Here is a 27008-nt window from a genome sequence, read left to right as displayed (position 1 = left end):
AACATCAAGAAGTTGTGACACAGACACATAATGAAATTCACTCAAATAATTTCCATTAAACTCACTTGAGATAGCTTCTGTCATGGAACTTTAATACAAAGCGCCCCTTAACAATATATCTAAACAACCAGAGAACTTATTCTAGGGTATCAGGATTATTAAATTCTTTAAATACCTCTCCTGCAGTTCCAGGCAAATTTTGTCAACTGCCTTGATCAGACATATCAGAGGACATAGTGTCTAAAACCCACAGAAAGCTTCTGTACTCAGCCAAGGCCAGCGGAAAGGAAAACTCTTGAATCCTGGATCCAGCCTTTTGCAAAAAAGCTGTAAATAACATATGCTGGTAGGTCCTGTAAGCTTCTGTGATGCAATATTGCTGCTTTCTCTCCAAACCTCCATGTGCCAGATTTCTCTTAAAATTAATAATTTAATTCTGAACTTAATTAGCAATTTTATTACCAAATCTTCAGAAAACGTACACCTGAATATGCTACTCAGTCTCTATTTTACTACATGGAGAAGTCAAAGAAGAGTTGTACCATGGCTGTGCACACTTTTAACAGTTCTTTCAGGCAAAGATTTCCTTGCTTGAAAGGTGAATTTTGCACTTCACCAGAGTATCTAATTCAGCTGAAGCAAATGTAAAAAGAATCTGATAACAACAGTCCCAAAATGAAACATAAATTAATACTCCACATTTATTGCTTTGATCCATTTTCATATTTTCAAACTTCAACAAAAATAACAGAGGTGATAGAATCAAGAAGAACTAATTTATCTGTAGATCACTGTTTAAGTAATCACCAAAAGGGTTACTATGTACCATCAAAAACTCCTGAATGTTTTGCTATTTTTGATGATGCCAGTTGCTTGATTAAAAATACATATAACAGACAAATCAAAACACTCTTCTGAATAATAAGACTGATGTGATAGTGATGATACAGTCAGATTTCAGAGTTTACTTTCAACAATATCTTACTATGCCAGCTCTAAAATTCTATCCATCATCATGAAATGCACAGTTTCTCAGGCAGCTCCATTCTCAAGAGTTCAAAGCACCATGAGTAAGATGTTTATAATAAGGCAGCCATGATCAAGTTCAAATCATAAATGAAAACGTACTTCTCTAGAGTTTTTCAGAAATATGTCTTTACAAAGTGACCAAACCAAAAATAAAATATTTAATTTGCTGCAGATCTCCTCAGGGAAAATCACAAAAGTCCTCTTTGCTGTAATTATGAGTGTTCTGAATTTTCTTTAACCTCTGCCACTGAGTAGGAGTTGGATACATACGTTATTACTATCTCTGGAAGTGGCATCTTCTGTCTTTCAGAGATGCTACATTCAGCTGCTACAGATAAAAATGCTTCCTACTCACAGAAATGCTTTGTACAGAATAATAAACAAAGGGGAATTAAATAATATAATTCCATTCCATAATTTTGCAGTTTTTTGAAAGAATCATACAACATTAGTGTTTAAATTGAGTTTATCTAAAAGGTGACATGACTAGGTGCACAAAATATACACAAGCTAATACAGATCTTTTAAGTACTGCTGACCTTCTAAAATCACACATCCAACTTAGGTAATTCAAGATATATGTGCTTAAAACAGATCTTTAATGTAATATTCCAAAGGAACCTAAAATTGCTTTCCTTTAATTGTTATAGGAAAATGTATTTTCAGCACTAGAACATTTTTTCCAATTAGCATTTTTCTTGCTATTTGTGTACTTAGTTTCAAACTCAATTATATTTCATGTTATCTAGTTCTTTCATAAATCTTTGTATGTGATCCAATTTTTATACAAAATACATTAATAAATTAGTGAAATCACATGCATGTATTCACAGACAAAGCAAAGCTCAGACTAGAGCTGACAAAGAAATTATTCCATGAAACAGTGAGTTTACAGTCCATGAAACAGAGGAATCGATGTTTAGGATAAGAAATTAAGAATTCATTATCTAAGAAAGTAGATAAAATCTAGGAAGACAACAGTGATTACTTAAAAAAGAATGAAAACCAGACTCCAAGGTCTGACACTGACACTGACAACACACTGACTTTCAGGAAAAGGAAAAACTCAAATGGGATTTTTAATGATCATAAATATTCAGAATCTCAGGTTTTAATCGTCACTGAAAGACAGAGTATCACAAAGAAATTGGAAGAAATGCCACCTGTGTAGCTCAGGGCTGTAATAATGGAAGAAAAGGATCGGGGGTGGGGTCAAAAACAAACCAACGTCAACATTGCCTTATTTGAAAACAACACATTAAATAAAGAAAATGACATAAGTCAAGGCCTTGCTAACTTTCATCAGATTCACACTGACCTGAGCTTAATCAATAAATAAAAAAAAAAAGAGTTCTAAATTAAATCCAATTAAACAGCTTGCTTAAAAGTATGCTCTCTCATTCTCTTTTGTCACCTTTTACAGGCTTGGAGTTAAAACAAAAAGAGTTCAGAAGACAAATACTTACAATCCATTATATATCAAAACATTCCTAAAACTTGAAGTCCTAAAGACTATTTCAAGCAAACAATGACAAAGTATGCCTTGTGGTCAGTTAGTCTAAATTTCAACAAAAGATTAAACTTTCTCAGGCAGAGTGATCATTAAAGAAAAAGAAAATGAGGGCATTAGGATCATGGAGACAGTAGAGGAATAATTTTGTTCTTTTTCACTAGCTGGAAAGCAAAGATTTTGAGGAGCTGTTGACTATCAGCTTACTCCAAGAACAGAGCAAGATGACATCAACACATTCCAGTGTGTAAAAGGGGAGGAAAGACATATTTCTTGTGTTTTGAAGTCATTAGATAGTTGCTTAAATTCACTGATCATATGAGCAACTCATCTTGTAAATAATACAGGATTGTGTTATTTAGAATAATTTTCCCAGAATCAGATCGTCCCACATTCTGGGGAATAACCCCGTTGAAAATCTTCTAAAAATTTAGGAAAATCTTAATATTTATTTATTTATTTATTATCTACTGGGAGATTTAAAAAAAAAAAAAAAAAAAAAAAAAGCTGTTTTCAAGTGCTCTTCTGTACCCACATATTCAGGAAAGTTATCTAAATTCACTTTCTACGTGCCTTTTTTTAATAGTTGCAATCCAGAATGGCTGTAACATTTTATTTAGTTCGTTTATAAACTGGATGTGGAGTTCTTGGGAGATTCAGCAAAACATGCAGTTGTGCAGACTGGAAGTCAGGCTTAGACTTTTACCTTCCTTATACTGGCATTGAAGATTTTTCCAGGCTGCCGCAGAACTGCTTTAAAATATCATACTATTCCTGCCTTTACGAAAATAATTACTTATTTTAGAAGTAATGCAGTCAATCAACTTATATTTTGTCAAGATAATTGTTCCGGAAACTGGAAACTAAGAATGTTAAATCCTTTTGGTTTGGATTCCAGAGACACATCCCCACCCTCTAGCCAGACACTTCTCTCCTATAAGATATGCAGAAGGCTGCCCACTTGCACTTTGGAGAATATTTGCATAAAAAGGAGGTGATTTTAGTTTAATACACTACAGTAAGGCTCAGGATTATGCTGAAATTTTTAAAATAGTTTCAAAATATGTGGTATTAAGGTTCTGCCTCTAGTAATTAGAGAATATATTAATTAAACTGATAACTGAACAAAGTGGTTAACATCATAAGAAAACAAATAGAATATTAGCAGCAGAGAAAATTAATGCTTTCAATGGAATTTTAAATTAGGGAAACATAAAAGGGGAAGAAAAAATTCTTCATGTTCTTTGTAAACAAAAGAGAGGTTGGATGTAAAAGTGACTGAAGTAAAACAGAGGAACCATATTAGTTCTGTTTTTCATAAGTTTCCTGAAATCACAAGTTAAACTGAGATAAGCAGGTTAAATTTTTCACTGCCTTCCCCTCCTTCAACCACGTATGTATGTCACATGTATGCATAGCCTTCTTTCTCCTGCTACCATCTGACATGACAAAAGGATAATAAAGAACTTCATTCTCTGTCTCTCATCTTTCAGACACTTTGTATGTTAAGAATCACTAAAAAACTTTAAGTACATACTCTCAAAACTGTGCATCCATACAACCTCTGGTAAAACAACAAAGCTCCTGCAAGAGTTCTATGAAATGCATACCAAGATCAAGACTATCAAGCACAAGGCTACCTCCTGTAGTGCTCCTGGTTGCAAAACACTCTTTTATGATTCTTAAATAATTTATTTATTTCCCACTGTTTCATGAGTGCTTTTCATCGGAAGGATGTTTCAGTCTCAAGAGAAGCCATCATTCTGAACCAATGCAGAAGTAAACACGAGATGAAATTTGAGTCATGAGAAACTCCATCATAGTATAAGCACTGGTAACCAGATTTCAGTTCCCTAGTAAATCATCGCGTCTGTAAAAGGATTTTCTGTATTTATGTATACATACTTTTTAAAAACATAATCTCTGATTGTGTTCTAACCCATTTCAATCTCTAAAGAAAGCCTTTAACTCAAATCATATAAATCCTCTAGCAGAACTGTTGTTTTAATGCCCCTGGTTTTGAGAAGTACAAAACCAAGGTACTTAGTTCAGCACTGCCCGGCCCTGCTGCCCTATAAAACCAATACTGAATCAGTAATGGTACAATAGGTATATTTTAAATTAGTAATGTTATGAGAAACAAACTTTTCCCTTCTCTGACATTGAATATTTTAAATACCACTGTTCACATGTGACATTTCTAGCAGAAGAGATTCAATCCACACCGCAATGTAAAATACCAATGAGCTTGGAAATGCTGCCACTAAATCTGCTTCATCAGGCTTCCTTTTGGTGCCAATCTCTTTAACATTCAGCATTTGTTGCCCTGGTTTCTACATTACTGCAATCCATAACCGAAACAATGAAAAAGAAGTAGCAAAAGAAACAACAAAAAAAAGCAAAACAAGAGTATTTTTAAAATTATCCCCTTGACTACACTATATCACTGACCACTTGCTAACCATTGCGTTAAAAATTATCAAAGCATCTTTTCTATGCCTAAGCTCTCAAAGAGAAGATTTTAGTACAAAGCAACAAATAATGTCTAGATGGGTAGCTCGATAGGCTTTTCATTGGTAATTTCCCATCTTGTGAGCCAGGGGCAGTAATGCCTATTGTTTCTCGTTTTCAATCAACCAACTCTCAGTATGCAACTCTGGTAAAGAGGCATTCTTCTGTATCAGTCTTGGTGGGAAAAATAAAAGTAAAGATTGTTACTGTATGTTACACACAGTCATATATCTGAAAGAAAAAACAGCAGATTTTTTTTTTTTTCCACACAAGTAGGTAAAATACAGAACTTTTTTTCTACAGAGCTCTTGATTTATGGAATTATAAATGCTTTATTTTATAAGGACTAAAAGACTAAGTGACAAAATGCATGGAATAGAAAAATACTGAAGATCACATCACTTCTCTGTGAAGTCCGTAACCCACCAGTTTTGAAGGAAGCAGTTCCTAAGCCATCAGTTTTGAAGGATCATTTTAATGCATTGACAATAGATATTTTGATTTACCACATATTCCAATTGCACCCCGCCCTGGCAGGATGATTCCCATGACTAGGGCATAGTTATTGACAGCTACAAGCTGTTCAGATGGGAATGGCAAGGAAAGAGGAGAGGGAGTGTTGCTATCTGCATCAGGAAAGGAATAGAACATTAAGAGCTGTCCCTAATGAATACTGTTGAGCAAGTTGAAAGCCTTGTGACAGTTAGTGAGGCAGCAAATGGTGCCTTGTGATCAGTGCCTACTACAAGCCATGCAATCAAGTGGAACCTGCCAATGAGGCCTTCTACCTCGAGCTACAGGAGCCATCACAATTGCAAGTGCATGTCCTGTGGACTGTTCAACGGACAGAGAACTGGATACAGGATTGAGGCTAGAGAGTGGTGGTCAATGGCTCAATGTCTGAATGGAGATCAGTGGTGAGTGGTGTCCCCCAGGGGTCAGTGCAGGGACCAATACTCTTTAATATCATTATCACTGACATGGACACCCTCAGTAAGTTTGCTGATGACACCAAGATATAGGTTGCAGTTGACACACCATTGGGATGGGATGCCATAAAGAGGGACCTAGACTGGCTGGAACAGTGGGCCCAGGTGACCCTCATGAGGTTCAACAGATCCAAATCTTGCACCTGGGCCAAGGAAACCCTCACTACGAATATAAGCTAGGGGTTGAAAGGACTGAGCACATCCCTGCTGAAAAAGACCTGCAGGTAATGGTGGATGGCGAGCTGGACATGAACCAGCAATGTGTCCTTCTTGCCCAGAAAATCAACCACATCCTGGGCTGCATCAAAAGAAGGTTGGCCAGCATGGTAAGAGGGGTGATCCTGCTCTGCTCTTGTAAGCCCTCACTTGGAATACTGTATCCAGATGTGGAGTCCTCAGTACATGAGACACGTGGACCTGTTGGAGGGTGTCCAGAGGAGGGCCACAAAGATGCTTCATGGGATGGAACACCTATCCTATGAGGACAAGCTGAGAGAGCTAAGGTTGTTCACACTGGAGAAGAGGCTATGAGGTGATTTGATGGTGATCATTCAGTATCTAAAAGGGAACTCCAGGAAAGGAGACAGACTCTTCAGCTGGGTCTGTGATGGCAGAACACGGGGAAACAGCTTCAAGCTTAAAGAGTAGATTTAGGCTGGATATATGGAAAAAGTCTTTTACAGTGAGGCTGGTGAGGCACTGGAAAAAGTTGCTCAGAGATGTAGTGAATCCCCCATCCCGGGAAAATTTCAAGGCAAAGCTGTATCAGGCCCCATGCAATCTGATCTTGCTGTAGGTTTCCCTGTTTATTGCAGGGGAGTAGAATTAGTTGACCTTTAAATGTCCCTTCCAACTTTATGGATTCCACGATCTTGCATTTTCCTTCAGCAGTAAATTTCTACACTGAATACTATGCTATGATGCATAATGCTTTATGGCATTTATGTAAAATTCTCATCTTCTTCTTTGTTCTGATTTGTGTTTTTTTGTTGTTGTTGTTGTTGTTTGATTTTGTTTGTTTCCCCAAAGCAGAACATGCAACAGTTTTACTGAAATAATAATAAAAAGCTTTTTTATGTGTTGGTAGTTAGGAGTACTAAACAGAAATTCAAACCTCACTTGTTTAGCACTACCAAAATTTGGCAGTGAAGAGAGCTCTTCCACAGAGTTCAGTGCCTGCAATATTTTCAGCACATGCCTCTTGGAAGAAAAAGAGATGGGGACAGTAGGTTAAATAGTAGTGCACAATATTAGCCTAGAAACACAAATCTTTATTTGCCATAAAGATTCTTTAAACACAAATATATTACAAGTTCATGCTACCACAATAACACCGTTTGCAGATAGAAGAACAGTATTAATTCAAATAACAGTTTTTAATTTAGGTTATCTTCTATTTTACTGATACAGATTATTGCTTACCAAATTATTTTTAACACTTCCTTCTATTCTCCCTATTTCTACTTCCATTTGTCCATTAATTTGTAATCCATAATCACTGACATGATATATTATAGTAAGGATACTGCTTTTGACCTTAAAATTACAGTCATTATTTTGGATAATGATTTACAGTTACAGTTGAGATATCTATCTCAACAGATAGTTTGATCTTGTAGCTCTTCCTAATTCCTCCTATTAAAGAGATACAAGATAAAAATATATGAACTGAAAAAATGCTTTACTTACGGATGACTGAAATTTTGGCCATGATCATTTTTACTTAAAAAATGTTTATAGCAATGGTGTAGATGATTAATGAGACTCAGTTAACTACCAGGAGGAAAAATAGCATTTTGTCTACTGTTTACCTTTATTATCTCTTCAGGTAATAGGCATCTCAGCATCCAAAATTTTAGGATACATACAAATTAAAAATGTTAAGAAACAGAAGTTAAGCAAAGTAGATCAGAAAAGATAAGTCAAATTGCATATCTAATTGCAAAATTTCATTTTCTGAAAGACTGTCATAAGGATACCTGTTCTATATCGTCACCATCTGAACTTAACAGTTTTGATTTATTTGTGTATTGGTATTAAGAAAATTGTTTTCTAAGTATCTCAATTCTTCTGATTGAAACAATTATATTTTTACTGTTATGTGGAGAAAGTATTTCTAATTAGATCTGACACCTTAAAACTTAATACAGTGTGGTCTCTTATTTGAAATCTGGAATTTGGGTAGAAAAATATGTGTGATATCATAGCCTTTCTTTGTACTTATTGCCAACACTGATGTCACTGCTTTATAAGTACTCAGTTAACTAAATTCAGTCTTCTGGGAAATTGATCTTAGGCAAGGCATAACCAGTAAAGATCCCAGGGTCTTGTGGACCATAGTCTTAGTCTGTACAATCCTTCAGGAATAGGATTTTCTTCATTATATATATGAAGGATGTAAATTGGCCCTTGTATTGTTCTTACAAAAGCAGCATGTCCAAGTTTTATTCATATAGAAGCTATGTTGCAGGGAATGGCATGGAAAAAGTCTATTCCAGACAATAAAAAATGAATCTGAATCATGGATAGCTAAGTAGACGTGAAATAAGGAAATCTTTTCATCTCAGAAATGTCAACAAATCTCCTGTTTGCAAGAACGCAAAAAAATACCGACATTGTAGCAAACTGGAAGTGCAGCTCTGATGGAATTTGGGCATCTTTTAGCACATTCACATTAGAACTTCTTTCAAGAGCCTTAACTATATAACATAATAAACATAAAAATATTCTGCCCTATTTGACAATATCCACCAAGTAAACAAACAACAACAACAAAATAGCTTAAAACAAACCTAAAATAAAACAAATTTTCTTTAAAACTACCTATTTATCCTAACGTTTTAGTATATAGAAACATGTTTAAGGATCTCTGCAGTTAACATGTGTTGCAGTAAAATTTAAAAAGAAAGAAAATGCTAGAGGAAATGCTGCAGGAAATACTGATGAGATCAAAACAATGGCGGTTTTTTTGGGGGGTGGATTTCGGATTTTTTTCTGTTATTCATTCCTTGGAAACTATTTTTTCCTTTAGCTGTCCTAACTTATTTTTCTTGTTTGTGACACAAGATTTATGAACCGATATGCATTTATTTAGAAATAAAGATAATCACAGCATAAGCAACTAGAACATCTAGCCAATTAGCATGCTAAAACTTAGGGTTTTTAAAATACAGGAAAATGATGTTGTGAATTAATTACATTATTTTGCAAAGCTGAAACCAGTTTTCTCAGTTTATCTCTTAAAACAAACAAACAAACAGCAAAGAAACCAAAAACCAAAAAACAGGGCATAAAATGAAAAATATGAAGAAAACAGAGCTTTAATCCCTATGCATTTTCTGACATTTGTATAAAACAGCCCTGTGCTTCAACTCTGAAGGAAAAGCTGCGATGAAATACTACAGATACATTCATGTTCTCTTCCATAAGAGGAAAGCTTGAGTATGACAGTAGCTGTTCAAAATATTTTGCAATTTTGGAATAATTCTGTAGAGAAGGTAACTTTATAAAAACAAAACAAAACTACTGATGGGGTATTTTTAGAAGTGGAACAATGAGCAGAGTCTTTGAGAGCTCACAGCAAAACCAGTACAAAAGCTTGCCAGCTCTCAATCACAACAATCTATGACTCTTAGGTCCTTTTCTTCAACTGCAGTGTAGTTGTCAGGAACACTGCTAAGCAAGTTTTCCTGTTGCACATTAGCAAATCACTGCTGATTTCAAAGTTACACTAGTTAAGGGATTTCCACTCCATTTCTCTCAGAGATGTCATTTTTCACTACATATAAGTGAGCACATACAGGCACCCATGCACATTCTCATATCAGCCAGAGGGTACTGCTAATGTAGCATGAGTGAAAGGCTACCAAAAGGCTGCTAGAGATGACAAACCACATCTAATGTAAGAACTAATCTCCACTGCTTCCAATCACTTCAAGACACGAACAAGGAAGTTGGAAACACTTCCAGACCCAGGAATGCTGCCAGCCAGGCGCCTGATTTGCACAAGCCAAGGAGTTTCCCCTCAGAAATCATTTGCTAATTGTAGCTCTACAAAATCACAGAGTTAAGCAGATCTGTGGAGTTATTTCATCCAAAGTATTATTAAGTTCTGACTGAATTCAAATGCCAACTAATTATCCACTGTCAAATATTTATCTAATGGACCTTACAGAGAGAGCAGGAACTGGAATAAAATAATTGCTATGATGTCTGAGATCCAAACATTATCTATTCATATGACTGAGACTGAAATACTCCAAATACAATGTGTATATATATATATACACACACACGCACACATATATATACATATATACACATTTTATATTGCATCTTCAGGCCAAATGGCTCTATGTCATCAGTCAGGACTCTGGGAGGAGTACTGTGAAATAGAAGTCAGGTTACTGAAACAGTGACCTGAGTCTTAGCAAAACACATCTGCTGAAGGTCTTCAGAAAAGAAATCCCCATTTTCCTGTGTCACTGCCCCTCAGAAGCCACGCAATCTTTGCAGAGCCCAGTGGGCATTATCCCCTCAGGGACTCCTGAAAGGGAAAAGCTGGATGATGAGGACTTCCAGGTGGAAGTTAATACAGTCTGAATCCCTTCTGATGGAACATATCTGTGCTCCTTCCAGTTGCCATTTAACATTAAGTTGCCATTTTCATCATGGCAATGCCATCTTTTGCACACAGTTGAGAGGCAGAAATTAAGACCAGAGTCGACAGTGAGTTAGTGTGGAAAACAGACAAACAACATGGTCCAGAAGGACCTGAGCTCCTCAACAAACTTAGAAATATGGGGAAAGCAGGCAATTGGCAGACCCTGATAATAGCCATGTTATTAAAATTAACTAAAATAATTTCCAATTAATTTTTCAGTAATTCCACAAGATGGTATCAATCTGTAATTCCATCTCTGTAACTGCAATTCCTTCAGAAAATATTTAAACAAATAAATGTGTTAAATTTTTCAGACATGAAAGTGTCCCTGTACTAGCCTATGTGGGGAGAATATCCATGCATGCTTATTGTTCAAGTATTTTTTCCCTTGTACTCACTGCCACTATCTGTCAGAAACAATGTTGTGACTCTCTGGTTCAGTTCCATATGTGTTTTATGCCCAACTGCAATTTTAACTATCAGAAGCATTCCACCTTGAGGACAGCTGCAAAACAAGACACTTCTGTACCGTTCAGTCTTTTCCTCCCTAAAACAGTATCTGGATAAGTACAGGAAAAAATATATATTTTTTCCTGGTTACAAACAAACTTCTTGTTCCAAAATTTCTTAAGCAAATAGCTCTACTACCTCACAGCCTTAGAAAGATTTTACCCCCCTCTCTCCTCTGAGCAGTGAACTATTTTAGTAGCTTTGACATTGATACATGGAAGTCTGACCTAATTTGACAAAGATATCAGGTTTGATTCAGTGATGGTTTAATTAAGGGAGCACACATTGGAAAAGTAATATCATACTAGCCCAAGCTATTTTTTTTTCCTTACATTTCAAGGTTGCACTGAAAAGAATGAGAAATTCATTTGCATGTTTTTAGTGCAATTTTACATACATCTCTTAATGAAAATAACTCTGTTGGTTACAACAAAACCCTAGGATATACATTTAGTGAGATAATGCAAACAGTGATTACTTTTAAGTTGAACATAACTTTCAAATACAGAGTTAAACAGCACTCATTTACACAATGTATGAAGAAATCAATCTCTGTTTGAACAAGTAGTCAAATCAAATTAAAACATTTACCACTTTTTCCAATTGAAATGCTCATGTAGGAGCAGAGTTTAGTATGCTGTTTATTTCCCGCTTCTTGTGGTAAGAGTATCAGCTTAGCTCTTAGTGTTCCTGTGTTTTGAAAGACCTCCCCTAGCCCTTTAGATGGATATTTTAAGATATTTTATGTAACAGTACAAGCCACAAGGAATTACAAACTAGTTTCATAACAAGTAAGGATACCTAAGAGCAATCTAATTCGTGATCTCTTCTGTTACTTACTGCTACTAATCCATTCAAACTGACAATCAGAGGCTGCAATTATATTTTGAGACTTTTTCCAACACTTCTCAGAGATGGGAAGGTTTCACACTTAATTGCCTTATTTTATTTCTTTCACTTTCACATTATTACCAATTATTAGATCCGTTCCAGCAATGTCTTGCTATTCCTCCAGGAATGTCAGTGGGTTTTGTTTCTCTGCATATTACTTCTGTCATCTTTCTGCAGATGCTTTGGCAGACCTACACTTGGTAGAGGTTGCCATGATCCCACTGAATTTAACAGGGATCTACACATTTATATCAGCAGACTATAAGCCCCAACATGTCTTTACACCATTTAAGCTACATTCTGAAAAACAGATATATTCCTCCAACTCTTGATACAGTGATAAAATGAAAACCTATCAAATCTTGAGTTGTCCTAATTGCCAACCTACCTTGTCATGTTTCAAGGTTAACGACTAAATGTTAGATGTTCTGTCTTCACTTTAAAAAACAAAGAAACAAACTAAATCTTGATTTTTCTTTGCAGCTCCTCACAAGAAAGTACCAATGTCCATAAGCAAACTGTTTTAACCCTTGTTCTGAATCATTAATCTACCTTATTACATGAGTAATATAGTTCTACATTATATGCATATCTCACGCCCAAGGAAAAACAAAGGATAATGGAGAGCATAGTAAAGGATGGAGAGGAGCATAACCTTAACTTCTTCATTATTCTTTATACATGCATTCATAAAAAATAAATTCCAAGACTCATAGGAGTAAAAGACTAAGTTTTTAAAAGTCTTAACCTTTCTCTTTATTGCAGATTCCTTTCCTTTCCCTATCATCTTAAGACTGAATAGGGAAGAAAGAACATTTAAAACAGTCTTCCTTAATTCAACCAAGAATATATCAAGTTAATTCATTTTGTAACAGGAGAGCCTTTATGGAAAAACATGAAAGAGTTTTGATGTTCCCATTTTTTTTACATGCAACTGAAAATAAAAATTTGGAAGTAGGTATGGTGACCAATATGGCCTGCATCTGAGAATTTTATAAAATTTCAATCCATTGCACCTGAATTCAACATGACGTTTGAGTACCTGTGCCATTTTAATATTTTCCAATGTAAAGCAAAAGTTACAATAAAGAAAGACATGCTGTAGTTCTGAATTTGTGTTCCTATCACCATTATTTTTATGGGTACTATTTCGGTAGTTCAGCATTAAACCTGGGAGAAGCAACCACACCACTGCAAAACTGTTGGATTCAGATAAACTGAAAGGGTGAAAAAATCAGATGAACATTGTGGAGTACATTTTCAGTGTGTCTTAAAAGATGAAGCACACAAGTAAAGGCACTGGGCTGACACATAAACTGCAATGAGCTATATTTAAAAAAATAAGAATCAGAAGTGGCTTCAAAATAAGAAAGCGCAACAAATCCTGTCAATTTAAATAATGCATTTAACCAGCTATTAAACTAATTAGTCTCATTCTTCCACTACAAAAACTGTATTGAAAGACTTTGTATTCTAAAGATGAAATTCTCCTGTGGCAGTGCATATTAATACTCCAAAGAGACTTGAGGGCACATTTTATGAGGCCATTAAAGTACGACTTGGGTAGAAGGCACTTGGCAGTAACTACAGACTATGCATTAATAGTCCCATAAACCATGCCCTGGACCACATAGCTGCTTTTAGATATCAAGTTATCATGAGATGAGATCTTACAAAGTTCTGTATTTATCCTCTACAGATGCATGTTAATTCAGATGGCATCCGAGTAATTAGAAAAAAAAAAAAAAAAGAAATGTTTGGAGAAGGTAAGTTTGCTTTTAACAGATCTATTTATTTTACGTGAATGATAATAACTTAACGTTATTATTTCCATCACATTTCCAATAAATGTATAAATTTTAAAATTACTTAAAATCAAATTAAACATGTAACTTCCAGCTACAGAAACACAACATGAAGCGCCTACTTACACTAATACTTTCTATCAATATGACCAAATAGTGATGGGTGCAAGAGGAATACAAAGAGTTTTTGTGCTTCATTTGAGATTAAAAAAATTATACATAAACTGTAGGTATTTTATTTGTCTCTGTTTTTGTCCCTATCTTTATGGTAGAGACAGGTGAGTTTTTATTTGCTTGTTTATTGTTTTGAGAGTTGAGGGGTTTTTTGGGTTTTATTTTTTGTGGGATTTTATTTTATTTTATTTTATTTTATTTTATTTTATTTTATTTTTATTTTTTTTTGTTGTTGTTGTTATTTCTTTTTCAGGAAGACAGCTTAGTTTGAGGGACTGCTATTAGCTGGCAGGCTGAAGTTTCTTTTCAGTGCCTTTAACTAAATATGTTCTTGTCAGAGTTTCTAAATCTCAGGAAAATAAATATCCTCTAGACATTTGCTCAGGGCCTTGCTTTATTTCAGCCCAAATCCCACTCTGAAGTAAGGCAGACATAAGAGGAGCTAAGTATTGACATGCTGGTGCAGATTATTACCAACACAGCTTCCCTACCTCACAACATAGTGCTCTGTAAAAATGATCATCTGACACTTAAGAATAAATAACTGCTAGTCAGCTCCTTCATATGTAGTAATACAATACATGGATTCCATTTTCCCGTGTTTTCTCAGTACCATTTTGCTGGTTTCTACCCATTTTATTCTCCACTTAGACCACGAAGGATGTGTGAAAATCATACTGAAATTGATACATATCACTGGTATAAGTTATGCAAAAACATACTTTTTACCCGATGTCACTCTTTCAGGTATTTCTCTCCCCTCTTCTTCCCCCTGACAGTATTGTATCCATTAATAACTGAATATAAGATCATAGAACCGTGCCTCACTGCAGTCCTGTTGTTTCACAATAATACAATTGGATAGTGTGCAATCATCTCTGGCTCCAGATGGAAAAGTGTATTTTTGTTGTTGTCAAGGTTATGTGAGTGTCTGGTGGCACCAATGAGTCCAAATGAACAGAAAAGCTATGGAATGATTAAATTTGAGAGCAGATGCCTACCAATAATGCAACTCACCTATAACAATTTCTCAAAACAGCCTTTTGAGTGAAGATGTAATATTTGATGATCAGTACTCTCAATATACCAAAGAACAGGACTTAGAAATTTAATGTAGATGTACTTGTCAATTTAGAAGATGCCACTTACCTGCAACAACAAAAGCTTCCACAACACCTTAGTGCTAGTTCAAAGATGTGCAACAAATTTAGTGTTAGCTGACAAATTTCTTTATAATCTATCTTAGAGAAGTCACACAACTGTCATAAGTTTTCAAAGTCTAAGACTCTTACTACATTGGTTTTTCAAAAGTATTATCATATTGCTCACATTATTTCTAGCAGTTTTTAGTTCTAGTAGTCTATTATCAAAGGAGATAAAACTTGGACAGAAAAAGCCTGCTCACTTTCTCCCCTTTGCTTTCTTATCACATAAAATACTAGGGTAAAAAATTCAAGTATTGGCTGTCCAGCAGTAGTGTTCCTAGACGTCCTATTTTGGAAGTGATCAGCATTACTGAAAGGAGAACATTTTTCCCCATTGCACATCTAACGGCTTATCAACTACAGACAAAGCAATCACAACATACTTTATGCTGGCAGGAGCACATCAAGAGAAAGTATTTCTGGGTCCAGTGGGACCATGGGGGCCAAGAGAGCTGCACTGAAGTAACTCATCGTCACAGTTTTGCTCTGATAAGCTTCAGCTCGCAGTCATTATCACTGGATCTTTCTCCAGAGTTACACAGTTTTTAAGGGATGCATTACATGCTGTGTTTGTTTAACTTGTATGCAGGATTGGGTATCAGCTCTGAGACCACTGGTGTGTCTGGGGAAGCCTTTCAATCATAAAATAATAAAGAAATAAAATCAAACTCTGAGAAGTTGTAGAATTTCAAATAATAATTTAAGCACTGAAGGAACTGAGAGAAAGTCAAAGGCATGAGACAGGGCAAAGAAAGTAAGGCTACCAGACAGTCACACTTAACAGAGGTCATGCTAGAAATAACTATGCTCCTGAGTACAGCAGCAGCTGCAAAGCTTCACGGTGGCAAAGCAAAGGTAGCACAATGGAAAATTATTTACAGATGTTGCGCATAAACAGATGCCAAAAAGAAAGCCGAGAGACAGCAACAGCAGAGATCTGGGCCGCAGGTTTAAACTCTAAGCCCTTTTTCAGCAGGGGAGGGAAATGGAAGAAGTGATTTTTAATCCTTGCCAGTCTGCAATGTGCTGTTCTATGCTGAGCCATAGTGCAGGAAACAGGTTTGCACACTTCCCTAGCTGAAAAAGTCAGCATCTCTGTCAGTCTCCTGTGGGAAGCAGGGAAGACATCTGGCTGGAAAGGCCTAGTTTTCTATGAAGACACACAGAATGGGAAGGGTAAGAAACTTATATTTTGGTTTTATATTATTTTTCCTTCTGTTATATTCATTTAGGTACTCTAGAAAGTAATTTACCTGCCTACTTCAAGAACTAAGAGTTGAAATAGAAAATTTCTAATGGAAATCAAGTACCAAACAAAGTCAGTAGTGGGAAACACGTTTTTGAGCAAAAACTAATAAAAAGCTAAAATAATTTTGAATTATTACCTACAAAGCTTGAGGCAATATCACAGTCCAAGCAAGATGGTGTGGGAAACAAATGTAGAAAAATGTTAACATAGTAAACAAGATCTGATATTCTCACTTACTACAGGTTACTCAATACATGGAATATACAAAATACCAAATAAGAACATTAGATAATTTCCAGAACAACGCTCTTTTATTAAAAACGGAACACTGAAGATATGCATAAGAAGGAAGAGATGCATGACACTATGGAAGCCCTTGGAAGGAGGGGAAGTCCAGCCTGCTGTGGCTCTGAGCTGATGGCTTCAGTGCTGCTCCCTGTCTCACAGGAGCAGTTCAAAAAAGCTCAGACCTCTCTAGATGCAGAGGGACCCAGGCAGCTCACCTAGTTGCTGGGAGCAGGTGTGGAAAGAGGAGCTTGCCCAAGAACTTCTGCTTGCTTAGGCTTCACATATGACTAGCCTACGATGAAAGACAAGCCATTTCTACACAGACTGGTATTCAGTTTTCTTTGCTGCTTCATACCTTTGTTTAGAAACTGTGCAATATTTTACATTTACCTACTTGCATTAGGCTTCATTTCATGGATAACAAGCAATCCAGAACTTTGTTTCTTTGGTGTTTTTGAAATCAAGATTTGGGAACTGCTTTACACTGCTCAGCATTTTACATAAGGCTAACAGAGTAATCCTCACAAGCCATTCAGGATGTGCTGATCACATAGGAGAAAAGCATATTGAGGAAAACATCTTCCAGGGCCCCTAAAGCAAAGTGGGTGCTCTAGCACTGAAGAGCCCAGGAGAAATCTTGCTGCTGATTTTATAAAAAAAAAATAAAAATCAGCAAGATGACCTGAATACAAAGTGGGAAATGCAGAAGATAAGGATTTGAAGGTAATGACAATGAAAGTAACTGTAGCTAGGATACTAAATGCAGTCAAACACCGTCAATAGGGAAATGAAAGGGAAGAGAAACTGGAAGAAATATATTTCATTTTGTTTAGCAGTCATTGAGCATATCCAGCACATGTGCTCAAGACAACAAGCTGAAAGGCACAGCAGTGAGGGAAGAGTAACAAATGTTAAAGCATAGATGCCCAAACTTTGGTTGACTTTGCCTAGAAGATAAGAAGTGTTGATGGTTTATGGGCTGTTTTGCCCCGGTTCCATGAATATTGGAGTGGAGGGATCCACAGATTGGCGTCTCCAGAAAGGTGAGACAGGGGACCCCGAATTAAAAACAGTGGCAATGATCTGAGGAGAAACATACTAGTTTACTAAGTATGGTATCGGAATGCAAGATAACACAATTTAATACCATACAATTAGAACTGAAGCTAATAAATCAAATATAATGAGAGAGTATCTGAAAGCTGTAGGCCTTACAGTAGTGCTGAGGTAATGTGTGTGGTCAGGATGAGTAGCAAGGAGAAGAGCCCAAGGAAAAAAGAGACATCAGGTGACCTTGCCAGGGGGTATATCTCCTCTCTAAACACAAAGTCATCTAGGATATGTGGTGGTTCTTCTCCTTCTGGAAAGTTGCCTAGAACTAAAGAATTAACTCCTTAACTCCCAGTGCACTACATGACATTGTGATGTGGAATACCAACAACCAAAACCATAAAACTGTGACAAAAAGAAATTCAACCTCCTGGTTTCTGTCTGCACGGTACAGACATAGGGTCTCAGGGCTGAAGTACCCAAAGAACAAGAATAAAAACTGTGATAAAGAGTTAACCTGCTCTGGTGCTGCAATTCTCCCCTCTGCAATAAAACTGAGTCTTATCCTTTGGCAGAGATAGAATTTTGAGGGGTTGGGGACCAAAACAAGGGGATAAATCTATTCAGCAAATGTGAACGCCATCCTCTGCAAAGTTTCTTTTTTGGTCACATTTGTTCTAACAAATACAAGCAAGGAGACAGACCAATTCTGAAGTCTGAAACAAGATACTGCGTAGCATGCACATGCTCTCTGAAAAGAACAGTGACAGATGTTAGACACACTTGGAAAGCCATAGGATACTATAGTGATGAACAACTATAACAAACCTCTTTAGGACAAAAGGGGCTGCTTATTGTCTGAAGTATGAGATACCATTCCCCTTTCATAATGCTTGTATATTTCAGTATTACGCTGATGAAGTTATAATAGGAGTATTGTTTAAAAAAAAAAAAAAAAAAAAAAAAAAAGCTTTAAAAAGTGTTGAGAGAAGAGATTATTCATCATACCACTTAGAGTGTTATTTTGCATAGTTTATAAAAATGCTTAATTGTGCTAACATACCTAATTGTCAAGCTACTCTTTTGGCAAGCTAAGGTATGAGTGGGTGCCAAGCAGCAGGGAATACAAAATGAAGTGGAAAAATCATTGGGATTTGTTGGTATTTGGCCTCCTGTGAAAACCAACTATCCATGAAAATATGTAATATACATATGCATTGTAACTAAAGCACTGAAGTATTGATAAACCTATTTTTAATGTTGTCTCATTTTCCTGGGGGAAAGAAAACAAACAGGATAAGCAGGATTCATTCTGTAATGTTACTTCATATGGAATCAGATTTAGGAAACATGGATCTGAAACCCTTGTTTGCAGCTGAGGTATGATGAATCCTCAGGATCTTCATTTAAGATTGTTGTTTTACTACTGCTGTTCTGCACTGCATATCATAGAATCTTGGAAGATTTATGGGACATTTAAAGGTCACCTAGTGTCATAGTTTAATAATTTTGTAATTTTGCTATCTCTCTGACTGTGTTGTTCTCTGGGAGATGTAGTCTTCTTCTGTAAGTTGCAGATTCAGTAAAATTATTCATGCTTTATATGATGTTATGATGTGGAATACTGATAGCAAAATTATAAATTATTAAACCATGACACCTTGTAAAACTCCCCTGCAATGAAAAGGGACATGTACAACTAGATCAAGTTGCCCAAACATATGCATGTTTGTTGTTTTGCTTTCTATCTGCAGGTAGAGTTGAGTGGCATATCTCCACCTCTTCTGGAGGCAAACTATCCTGAGTGCATGGCAATAAAGCAGACTATGATTAAAAAAGGGGTTTTTGGTGCTTCTTATGTCTCACTGGAAACATCAAGTCAATTTTTAAGTCTCACTACTTTTTAGGGTTCCTTTATGCCCCACCTGGTTAATGTGCCAAAACCTCCAGATTTTTCTATTCTTCCCCTTTAGTTGTTCTTCAACACACTCTGTCATATCTGCACTGCTAAACATAACAATGCTCCCATTTTATCTCAAGTCCCACCATCTCATCCTGACTTATATCTGAAAATCAAAAGTTCAAACATACCTGGGTGTTCATCTTGACGCGACCCTGGAGACATTCCAGATCAGGTTCGATGGGGCCCTTACCTACCTGATCTATCTAGCTGTAGGTGTTCCTGTTTACTGAAGAGGAGTTGATCTAGATGACCTTTGAAGATCCTTCCAACTGAAAAGATTATATTATTGTCATGTGATATTCCAAGCCTGCAGGCACTCCATCTTATCCATCAGGGCAGATTTTAAAACCAAGGCCTATGATTCCCCAAACCAAACACAACCAATAGTTTCATGTCACATTCTGACCTTGCAGAAGTTTAGTGGAAAAGTAATTGTCATGCACAGCAGCTGCTGTATAATATTTATGTGTGCATCTGTGTGTACTTATGCACTTACAAAAATGCATAGTGTATCAAAAAGATTTTGACGAAAGCAAGTGCTTCCCAGCCACTATTTACCACAACATCACACTGAAAAAAATGGCTAATGCTGCATTATTTCAAATGTTATAATGCTTCATCATGTGTGTTCAAAATAGTGATTACAAGATTAGTTAAGATGGTACCATGCCTAAGTTCAGTAAATATAAAGATGTTGTAGCCATTGTCAGAATAAAATTATGAGTCACATACTGTCAGAAACTCTAAACAATGTAAATCTCTAGTAAAACAAAGGGAAGGAGATAGAAGAAAGCAAACACATACACCTCCAGTCCCCACCTCTCACACTGAAGATAATGATAACCACCAAGGTATCTTCCATTGTGCCTTCAGCAAAAGCACATGTTAAACATGGATTGAAAGTTATCAGACTGCTAAAAGTTTTCTCCATGTACTGCATATGTGCAATGTGCATGTATGCATCCATGGGCAGATGTCTGTGTGCGTACAAACGCATAGAGGGAGAACAATAAAGAAGTCCTTTTCTTTCTCTCTGCCCCCTGCAGGCATATTTCTGGCTCCCCAGAGTAGCATCCACTACAGCATTGTTGCTGCAAAACCTTGAACCACATAAAATATTCCAAATACCTACAGATTTTCTGGTTCTGTGTCCAAGATGCCCCCAACTAGAGAAACTGCATACATCCCACTCAGCATTCTGGTTAATTTCTACCAAAAAAACCCACCATTTTACCCATCTTCAAAAGGCACAAAGCATGATTTGCAAAACACCTTTTCTTCTAAGATTGTATAGTCATTGGCACAGCCATTTGATCATTCTTTGGGGGAAAACAAGTTTTATTTTTTTAACATGCTTTATTTTTTTCAACATCCATAAATCTAATTATTTCCCATATGCTCCTACCCACATCTCTCCTAAAACATACTGACTAGCAAGCAGAAATACATACATTTTGTATCTCTAACCTTTCTGATTTGATGTTTTCAGAGAGACATATTAGTGTCTAGTGCTAGGGAAGAACAGTATTAGCATTTTGATTGTATTCTTTGCAGCATTTTACAAACACATAAGCAACTACATGCAGAACTTATTTCTACTAAAAATACAACTTTATGTACAGAACTGCTACCATTAGCTAGTATACATTTGAGAAATTCTAGAAGGAAAAAAGTTGGTAAAAATTGGAGCATAGTGATGTAGTTTGAATTGGGTTAGTTAGGGCTAAGCTGACTTGGCTTTTCCTAGCACTTGCAAAAAGAGTAATTAGTTACTCATATATGTACGAAAAATATCCCTGGTTATGTACATTCAACAAAGACATTATTTTATATATAACCAGTAGTCGGTGTTACTTCAGCTTCTAACTGTGAGACTGTAATACCAGCAACGTTGACAAATAGACTAAGTCTCCCCTATTTCTCTGGGTTCATTTAGAGGGTTTAAGTGGAGAAGTTTACTAATAAGGTCCTTCTGCTGCTTCTGTATTCATACTAGGCTTGCTTCAGTATCAGCTATAATGGCTTGAAATGGATGCACGTACATTGCTTAAATAATATGCTTATAATCTGTTATTTTGAAAATAAAATTATAGCTATATTACCAGCAGCTTTATTTTTGAATGAGCTAACAAATTCCTGAAAGCAGAAAAAACCTTCTTGTAATCCAGCTAGCAGCAAGATGAACATATTCTCTTGCAAAATATTTGACTTCTATTTATGACTTGTTTCAAGTAGCACAGCCAATCAGAGCACAGAATTAATCTGTCCAGACGGATCTCTTATTTTTAATGAGCGCATCAGGCATGGTATGAGAAATAAACAGTCATACCAAATGTTCCACTGGCAGCACATTTGAATACATTTTATCATTCAGCTACCGTAGAGCACAACCAGTGACTGTCAGCTTCGATTAACGTAGCTCCATCTCTTAGGACTGAGTGCTTACAGCATCTCAGTGGCAAGCTCAGCCTCCTGGAAAGCAATTCCAAGCCCTGAATGAGCATCTCTGCACTTTGTCTAGTGGAAGGGCTGAGTTAAGTACAGCTTCAATTGCCAGCATAAATGGAAGCCCCAGAAAAGCTCCCAAGCGGGTGGTCAGGCCCTGCAGGCAGAGGGAAACATCATGCACCCACACCAGCACCCAGATGAGTGTTGATACTGTTGGGGCATCACATGAAGGAAGGCTGCTGCTCAAGACAATTGCATTTAGCAGAAAGCAGAAGCTGCTGCTGCACGTGGAAGCTGAGGTTGATCTTGCCAAATGTACTAGGCACACCTTGAAGAGTACCTCCAGAAAGGCCTGTCCCTGAGAGGCTCAGATGGGGAGATAAGCTGGGGAACAGCTGAGGGTCCTGAAAGCCATGAGGGCTGCTCTGGAGGCTCAGGAGCTCCAGGCTTTGGGCAATAGGTGAGCAGCAGTTTCTGGATTACACTGTCTTGACTTATGGACCTCCTTCTTACGTCCTTTTTTATTTTCCATGACTTATCCTTTGTTCATGTGTAAAGTGAACACATGCCCTTAATGTAACAGCAACAAGAGGCTGTTATATCTGTGGTACAAATTTAGCAGCTAACTTTACTCTTTAGCTTTAGTCTTACCAAATTAGCAAATAAAAGGATTATTCACACATGCACCAGCATGAAATTTAAAAAAGAAAAAGCCTGTAAAAGAACACTTTTACCTAAATCCTTACCACCAGAGAAAGCAGTTGATTTTTTTTAACCATTGTTAATAATAAGATATACTGAAGTTATATTAATATATCTTATTACTATACCTATACTCTAAGCAGTAAGATCATATATTGAGTATTGCTCTCAGAATAAAAGTAATCAGTCTCATTGTGCAAAATGGAGAGATCTTATTTGTACAGACCTATTCAAACACTTCACTTGTTGTAACAGTCAAACTAATTAGCATCATACAAAATTCTATCCTCATAGCACTTAGATACTTTTCACCAAGTTCAAGGTTGCAACTCTATTAGGAAAGCATGTAAGCATGCTTTAGCCACAGGAGGGAAAAACATCCTGTGTGGTTATAACTGAGAACCCTGGCATTAAAAGATGCTCAAGCAAGCATGCTGAGAAGTACCTGAACTTTAATAACTTGAATCAGTATTAGAGGGGGAAGTAAAAAATACAGATGAAGTGTTTGGGGGAGGATTTAAAGAACAAGTTTTGTTACAAAAGATGCTTGTCACCAAGAATGAGGCTCTGTGAAAGAAATTTTGGTCAGCACACGTCCTAGCAGGCAGGGGTAGAAAACAGCCACAACAAACCACTGAGTTTAGGGGGAAGAAAGTGAATAAAATGTTAGATTCAGGTCAGAGTCCCACTCCCATTCTGACTTAAAATTCTTATGATCATTTCATAACTACTCGGACATGAATTTAATAATTTAACACTTTTCTTAGGGTTTAAATTTGGTATGGTTAAAAGTGATTTAAAGGCAAGTGATTGACATACACTGATCCTCACTCAATGATGTGAAAATCTGAAAATAAATAAAGAAATAAAATAATGCTCTCAACTCTTTCTCCCATCACTCCATATACTGTACCTAAAATACTTTAGCAATTCCTCCTGAGTCACCTGAGGTTCACAGGGTATTGCTCAAACTGAAACAAACATGTCTATTCCCATGAACAGCAACTGCCAGGCAGTGGTTTAGCAGCAACAGATCACACACCCAGGCCCCAGGAGTGCTGCGTGAAGTTGTCATGCTGCTATTTTCAGGCAAAGTTTTGTTCTTGTGTTCGTTTTTTTCAAACCAAGTCTTGCTTTCTTTAAAGCTACATTTTCCAAATGTCATTCCCCTCCCCCCCCCCCACCCCCCATCCCCCTCACCCCAGAAGACAACAGTTATTCAGCACCTTCTCTCTGCAGTGTAAGAGCTCCTTCCAATGCCAAAATCTCATTGAAAGTGATACTTCTGAAGGAGAAAGCTCTCTGACTTAACATTGTTCCTTGTGAAGCTTTTCTTCATGCTAAGATGAAAGCCACACTTTTAGACTAAGTTGCTAGCAGTTCACACATTAACTCCTTCATCCAAGATTACACAGTTTTGCTGCTCTTGACTTACAAATGGAAGAGCCACAGCCAGGTAAGCACCTCAATCCCAGTCACCTGCTGCTGTATGCCATGCCAACAGGGACTCCAGTTCAAATGGACAAGTGGCATGGACACAAAAGATCCATCCAGCTCAGACTGCCCTGCCCTCCATGTCCTCTTTTTGACAAAAATCCTCTGTAGTCTTTTATATTGCAGCAACCAAAGCAACATTACCATTGACGACTCTACCTTCAATCAATTTACCCTAGAAAAAGATTTTCAATTTACTAATTTGACTACTGAAAATTTCTAAAACTATCATATTTTAGAAGTTTAAGACTGGGACCTATAACTGGCAGCAAAATGACTCAAGAGCTCCACTGGCACTGAGTGAAACTGCTGGCCATTGGAAATAGAAATAAAAAACAGTATACATTTCAGATTCCAAAAACTGGTATCGGGATGAAATCAGATCCTTTTTCTCATATTATTTTTCCTGCCTTTTCTTAATATATTTAGCAACTGTGAAGCATTTGTCACAAGCAAGAAAAAACAAAAAAGAAAGTGAAACAAAAAACCCTTAAACTTACACAATATTCTGTGCTACAGAAATCTTATTTTTTTGTACAGCAATACTTAGCTTCCAAAGAAAGCAAAACCAACCAAATTGAAGTTAAAGAATAATCTCACAGTTTTTCAAAAAAGGCACCTTTGTTTGACTTTGCATAGCAAATAGCATACCTACTGCATATACATGACATACTTTTATAAATAAGAATAAACAAAAGATTCTGACTGAAAACACCCTGAAGCAAAGCAAACAATTGTTTTCTAAGAACACATAAGCCATATATAAAAATCAAATCTCCTGCATGAAACAGTAAAAAAGAAAATGACTGACAAATCACCAGACTGAAGTGTTACAGCAATATCTCTAGATTTACCAGAGGAAGCATGTTATAAATATATATATATATTTAAGTAGAAAGTTTTTTTTCTTTATTTCAGCTATTGTTTAATGTTACAGTGCATAAGGCACTCAGATAAGAGGGAGAAGAGCCACTAACTTTGCCTTGTAAAGCACCCCACCTATGAAGCCATAATCATATTTATTCTCTCATTTTTGCCATCTGGTCACATTCATCTTTTATCCTCTTCTGCTGAGTAGCAGAGCTTCAAAAGGAAGAGTGGAAAAAAATTCTAATTTTCTTTCTTTACCCAAGAAACTCATGGTTATTGGTAGTCCCCCAGGTGATGCACATTTAAAGCCTTTCTGTTTGAACCTTCCCAAAGCCCTTGAACCCCTGCTTTGGGGTATTCTGAGTAGGTGAGGTCCTCAACACCAGCCCATAGTACAATTTTGTAAGACATTAGGTTAGATCTTTATGCTAGCAATGCTTTGAACATGGTCATCACCTTGAGTACCTGAGAAAGATACAGGTGTTAGTCTGCCAATTTCTGAATTCCCACCTGTGAACAGAAAGTACATGTACACAGAACTGTGGAATTCTGCTTTGCAATTACAAATTTAGGCACCAAAAATCATAAAAATAATCTTGGTTATATTTTGAAGGTGGCTTTGGGAGGCATTTCTGGTTGATTGGTTGGAGTCTTTGAGAAGGAGGAAGCCTGGTGGTTTTTTTGTTGTTGTTTTTTGTTTTTGTTTTTGTTTTGTTTTTGGGGGGGGGAAGGGGTGGTGTTTGTTACTATCATTATTTTTCTCCTGCTCTTTCCTCACTTGGAAATTTATCTACATTAATTAGTTTGGTTTCTTAAGACTATTCCAAACACATCTGGGAGCATTTTCCAGAGCTGAAGATTCAGTTTATTCTGTGGGACCTTGCTACACCACAGGTGAACCCAGAAGCACACACCCATGGGTAGCTGTTTTTCCTCAGACCGAGGAAGAGAGACTCCATTAGGACAGAAGGAAAACAGGAACAAAGCCAGATCATTTCTGCACATCATGCATGTAGATCAGTGCAGTCTCATGGCATCTGATCTCTCCCATAGTCATGGACAGTCTACCCCACATTTTCAAAAGCAAACATTATACCCATGTGTAGAGCTGGTTGCCCATTCGTTTTTACCCAGACACGAAAACCAACCATGTCCACACTGGTACTGGACATAAGACAGTGAGTTTGTTTGTACTATGTGTTAGGAAAACATTACGAAGCTTAGGTGCATCCCAAAGAATGCCATTACACTAGGCAAACATACATCTGTTTTTCTAAATAGGATTGATAGCCACAAACAAGTCACCAGATGCATAGAAACATATGTAGTTGCCAATTGTTTTAAAATTAAATAAGAAAACATTTGAGCTAGGAATTTTAGTAAAAGACTTAGAAAGCAACAAAAGCAGTAACTTCAGAAAAAATACCTGTTAATCAATTCTGCCCTACACATACCAATACACCCACCCTATCAGATCTGGGCATGCAACCACTGCAATGCAGATGGCATAGTGAACTTTCACGGAAGCTTTCGTGATTATATCGCCCATGCCTGAAACATAACATCAAGTCTGAACTACAGCCTTTGGTTAAAACCTGAGAATTTTACTCCATTTTCCTGACCCTATCTAGGTAATAAAGAAGAAAAAATATCACTC

The sequence above is a fragment of the Coturnix japonica genome, chromosome 4 (assembly GCF_001577835.2).
Source record: "Coturnix japonica isolate 7356 chromosome 4, Coturnix japonica 2.1, whole genome shotgun sequence".
Classification (NCBI taxonomy): Eukaryota; Metazoa; Chordata; class Aves; order Galliformes; family Phasianidae; genus Coturnix; species Coturnix japonica.
Note: the sequence above shows the minus strand (reverse complement) of the source record.